Source organism: Eublepharis macularius, chromosome 9 (genome assembly GCF_028583425.1).
Source record: "Eublepharis macularius isolate TG4126 chromosome 9, MPM_Emac_v1.0, whole genome shotgun sequence".
In the NCBI taxonomy this organism is placed as follows: domain Eukaryota; kingdom Metazoa; phylum Chordata; class Lepidosauria; order Squamata; family Eublepharidae; genus Eublepharis; species Eublepharis macularius.
Genome location: NC_072798.1, coordinates 57895363 through 57901362, shown reverse-complemented (window position 1 = coordinate 57901362; position 6000 = coordinate 57895363).

Genomic DNA, 6000 nt, shown 5'->3' with positions numbered 1-6000 from the left:
TCCATGTGGCAAATGAGGTTCAATGTAGCCAAGTGCAAAGTAATGCACATTGGAACCAAAAATCCAAAATATAAATACAAGTTGATGGGGTCTGAACTGGCGGAGACTGACCAAGAGAGAGATCTTGGAGTCATGATAGATAACTCACTAAAAACGTCAGCACAGTGTGCGACTGCCATAAAAAAAGCTAATGCTATGCTAGGGGTTATTAGGAAAGGGATTGAAAACAAATCAGCCGGTATCATAATGCCTCTGTATAAATCGATGGTGAGGCCTCATTTGGAGTACTGTGTACAGTTCTGGTCGCCACACCTTAAAAAAGATATCATAGCACTGGAAAAAGTACAGAGAAGGGCAACTAAAATGATTAAAGGGTTGGAACACTTTCCCTATGAGGAAAGATTGAGGCGCTTGGGGCTCTTTAGCCTGGAGAAAAGACGACTGAGGGGAGACATGATAGAGGTTTACAAGATAATGCACGGGTTAGAGAAGGTAGAGAAAGATGTGTTTTTCTCCCTTTCTCACAATTCAAGAACTCGTGGGCACTCTATGAAATTATTGAGCAGTCGGGTTAGAACAGATAGAAGAAAATACTACTTTACACAAAGGGTGATAAACACATGGAATTCGTTGCCACAGGAGGTGGTGGCAGCTACAAGCATTGCCAGCTTCAAGAGGGGACTGGACAAATATATGGAGCAGAGGTCCATCAGTGGCTATTAGCCACAGGAGATAGATGGTATTCTCTTTGTGGGGAGGTGGTGCTCTGTTGTCTTGGTGCTGGAAGGAAGGCAGTGGGAGGGCATCTGGTGTCCTGGCCTCACTGACAGTCCTTTAGATGGCACTGGATTTCTAGCCACTGTGTGTGACAGAATGTTGGACTGGATGGGCCACTGGCCTGATCCAACATGGCTTTGCTTATGTTCTTATGTTCTTAAGTAAAGGTTTTGTGTGGAATACTTCAGTATATAATTTGCAATTTGCTCTCAGTTTCATTCCCCAGAGATTTTAAGTTTTTTGCAACTGAGCCTCAGTTAATAAACACAAACACTGAGGGGAAATTTAATTCCCCTTTCCATGGACAGGTAATCTGAAAGGTGCAGGTTTACCATTTCACCTCACTGTCCCTGGTTCTCAGAAACTGCCCAGGTAGATTTGGTATATCTGGCTTCTGTCAGGGTGCTTATTTATCATCTTAAAATAAGCTTTCTTCCCCAAGCCTACCCAAAATCCTATCTAAACGCCAACTAAAAATCCTAGCTAATCTGTCACTCTTATCCAAAGCTGCAGTACCCTCTCTAAGGGAAAATGTTTCTCCTCCTCACTCTTAAACTGAGGCTGGATCACCCCTCCCATCCAGTGGAGTTCCATGGGCTCTGATTGGCTGACAATCTCTTGGATTTGCATGAGACCAGAATCACAAGAAGTAGTTTAGGGCTCCGGAGGATAGGCGGGATGTTGGAGGATGATTGTCATGGGGTATTTCTAAAAGGACCTGGATGACCTTGAGTTAATTAAGCAACAAAAATGTTTGTATAACTTTATCTTCAGTCAGCTGAACCATAGACTCTGCTTTCCATGTTGCAGTTGAAGAAAAAGTCATTATCAGTTGGTCATTAACTCTAACATTTACACAGAATGCACCTGTTTACTTTTGTACCAGTGTCAGTAAATTTCTGAGTATTTCCTTTCACTACTGAAAATGTAGTAAATATACTAGCACACCACATTTACTGTTCAGTAAATTGCATGGCAGTAATTTGAATTTAATTTTTTCCTCTTTTAGTTGCTGATCTGTTTTTGTAGGGAGTGTTCATGCTTCCAATTCACATGTCCAGGTGTCAAATATCTTTTAAAAATGTATGGAAGCTTGCCTTTCATTATATGAATCAATTTTCCAAAGGTGATTGTTCCACTAGGAACATGTGAAGAGGCAACTGAAATATGATGCATCATTACAAATAAAAATGTTAGGAGTGAGATATAGCATTGCTGAGGGGATTCTCTTTCTGACTCTTTTCCATCTGTGCCTAAAAGTATAATGGATTGGTGAGTATTTTTTGAAAAGAAAATCTCAGTTATGACACAATCTGCGGCATATGTGTGGTCTGTGCAAGCACAAAATAAAACTTTTCCCCTCCAGACAACATCTCACCAGCTTCACATCTTTCACTGCTGCCAAAAGCAGTATAACAGAGTAAAAATTCTTTATGGATTTACTACCACCAAAATGTTTTGGCTTTTAAACCATGTAGAACTTTTGCTGTTACAAATTGCAAACCCTTAAATGCCTAGAGGAGTTGATTGGGTAGTAGGCCAAAAAGAAGGTAGTGGGGGAATTTCTGTCCTCAAATCTTCCCTCTCCTTGACCAATTTATGTAGACCTATTCGATGCCATTTTTACGCAGATGTCTCTGACTCTTCCTCTCTCTGCTAAGGCGTCTGGGCTTTCTCTCTGAGGACTTTGTTTTTTATTTCTTATTTATATCCTGTTTTTCTCCCAAATGGAGTTTCAAGGCAGCTGACCCCCCCCCCCTCCATCACCTTATCCTTTCACCAATCTTTGAGATAAACAGGAGTTGAGACCAGTGGGTATCTGAGGAAGGGGGTTTTGACTCTCAAAAGCTTACAACCAGAAATTCTTGTTGGTCTCTCAGATGCCACTTGACTCAAATCCTGCTGTTCTAAAGCAGACCAACACAGCTATCTACCAAGAGATAAATTAGACTGAGATACTGTGATGGACTCAAGATTACCCAGAGAACTTACATGATAGAAAAAGGACTTGAGCCTGGTTGTCCAGATCCTACCCTAATCTCTACTCCACACCAGCTTTTGACTTGTCTACTGCTAGACAATCCCCTCAATATCATATTTACCTGTCCTATTCTCATGTCCCATCTCAGTTACCTAGAGGCACCTCTTCTTTAGGACTAATTGTTCTTCCCCTGCCCTGTATGCCTCTTCTAGTACTGCTGATCTCAAGAAATGAGATGGAATCTGCATTAGAGCACCGGCATGGACAACTCCAGCTACAATCACCAATAGCACTGCAAACTGGGGGCCATTTAACAAATAGCATTAGCAGCAATCTGATCCTAGAAGTCAAAAATCATATGCAGCAACTGATAATACTAAATACAGCACAAAATGACAATATGCAACATGTGGATCAAATGCCTTCCCCAATCGCATCCAAAGAGAACGGGAAGAGTGTCCGGTGCCGGGGCTGGACTTAGGGAACGCCCCAGGGACACCCACCCCAGGAACTAGGCTTGCAGCCCCCCAACCCTACCACCCATAACACTCACCCAGCCAGGAGAGGACAGACGTCAGAGACACCAGCATGGGCCAAGAATGCCAAAGAAGCTCCAGGTGCAAAAAGTTCAGGCAAAGCCCCAGGTGCAAGAAGCTCAGGCAAAGCCTCAACAACAGGAGGCAGGCTAGGTGAAGCCTCCTGGATCCTAATGAGTGCCAGTTACCCAGTCAGGGCTCCAGGGCAGCCTTTTCCCTCAGCCCAGGGGAAGAACAACAGGCCAGCCAGGAGGAGGAGAGGCAGAGGGCAGAGGCAGCCAGCCAGCACCACCTCAAGCAGCAGGCCAAAGGCGGTAAAGGAGGCACTATGCCACACTACCACCCAGAGGCTGGCAGGAGAGGTGCAGCAGCAGAGCAAACCAACAGGCAGGCTAGGAGGGGCGGGGAGTAGCCTGGAAGAGCCAGCAGCAGAACAGCAACAGGTGTGGCTGCCTAAGGCAGTCCAGGCCGCAGCTAGGTTGTTAGGGGCGGGGCTAGGAGGTGGAGGCTGGGATTGGTGAAGGAATAAAAGGGGAGTCCCCCCCCCCTACAAGTGGGGTGGAGAGTAAGGAGTCAGAGGAAGTGTGTGGAGAGACGAGGAAGAGACAGGAGTACCTTGAGAAGGCAGGGACTGCAGTTAAAGGGGCAGTGGCTGACCCCAAACCGAGGGGTGCTACCAACCCAGAGGGGAGAGCATCACAAAGAGGTCCATGGCTGTTTCAGCCACAGGTACAAAAATTGCACATGAGAAAGCTTTCATACAGACTACTTTACCTCATGTAAATTAACAGATGCACAAAACTGATATAATGTATAAAATGATTACAGCTGAACATCAAGGAGACAAAAGTAACAACTACTGAGGAATTACACAATTTTAAAGTTGACAATGAGGAAATTGAAGTTGTTCAGGATTTTCTATTTCTTGGATCAATCATCAACCAAAATGGAGACTGTAATGAAGAAATCAAAAGAAGGTTGAGACTTGGAAGAGCAGCTGTGATGGAGCTAGATAAGATCCTTAAAGATAAAGATGTCTCTCTGGGAACCAAGATCAAGATAATCCAAACTATGGTATTCTCCATTATTATGTATGGATGTGAAAATTGGACAGTGAAGAAAGCTAACAGGAAGAAAATTGATCCATTTGAAATGTGGTGCTGGAAGAGAGTTTGGCAGATACGTGAGCAGCCAAAAAACAAATGAATGTGGGTACTTGATCAAATCAAGCCTTAATTCTCCCTAGAAGCTAAAATGACAAGACCAAGACTATTGTACTTTAGTCACAACATGAGAAGACAAGATGCTCTGGAAAAGTCAATAATGCTGGGGAAAGTGGAAGGCAGCAGGAAAAGAGGAAGACCTAAAAGGAGATGGCTTGACTCAATAAAAGAAGCCACATCTCCAGTTTGCAGGATCTGAGCAAGTCTATTAATGATAGGATGTTTTGGAGGTCTTTCATTCATACGGTTGTCATAGGTTAGAGGTGACTTGATGGCACATCACACACACACACACAACACATAGTGTTTCTATCTCAAAACATAAGGGAAGTTTTGGGGTGGGGGGAGCAAACCATGGAAAAGAATAAAATCAAGGGAGGAAGAAGGCATGCAAGTGTAATGAACGGCCCAGTTCTTAAGCAGGACTTTTGATGTCCTCTTCAGAGGATAAGTCAGGGCCATGGACCATAAAGTTATCATCCCAGTGAACCGATCAGATTCAAAGGGCTGATCAACACTTACTAGTAGTCATAAGAAGCACTTGTCCATGGTATATTTCACGCTGCTTTCTGTAATATGAGTATAATATGAAAAGGGCAGTTATGGGCTTCCTTCTTGCATAAGTGATACTCCGCCAAGCAACACAGTTGCCTATGTCCAGTACACAATTCTCATTAACTTCTTGCCGGATTCATCCCAGAGTGAAAAGTCAGCTGCTGGATCACTCAAGAGGGAAGAAGCTACCAACATGCTCTACCTATACCTTGCCAGAGTTTAAAAAATAATCCTGAGCCCCTTTCTAAACTGCCTTTAGGTTGCTAGGAGAATCAGAACTTTGATTTCAATTCTGATTGCATAACTTTACAAAAATAATTATTGTTGAGTATATATAGTTTTATATTGTGATTTTTAAATTAATTTTTAGTCTGCCACAGTCCTTATCAAGAGAGTGAAAGCCCAGTGTACACATTTCATTTCCCGTTAATCTGTTTTTACCAAACTGTGCCAAAGGTCTGAGAATTATGATGATGAACTAAACTAATATGACCTTTTCAAGGTTCTTTACTTTGATTATCTTGGTCATTCCACCCCAACAGCACAAATTAGTAAGAAGGCAATCAAGGAAAATAAGCAGCAAATGATAAGACAGGGTGATTACAAATGCTATTGAGTTCTGTATTTCAAAAATCTTACATTGCTATTCACAACTCTCTTAAAAATAACTTAGTCTTGTTGATAATAATTATGCTGGTTTAAATTGTGTTTGGATTCATAGACTGAAAAGGAACTCAAAGGCCATCTTATTCAATCCACTACCAGAATTCCAAAGCTTTACTTACTACTCTTCTTTCCTTATGATTATTTTATGATTATTTTATTCAGATACCAATATAAACCCATACTCACAGTTTGTCTGCTGGTAAACTTGTCTGACACCCTGACCACTATACACACTGGCTAATAAGTTTTTCTCTTGGCTTAC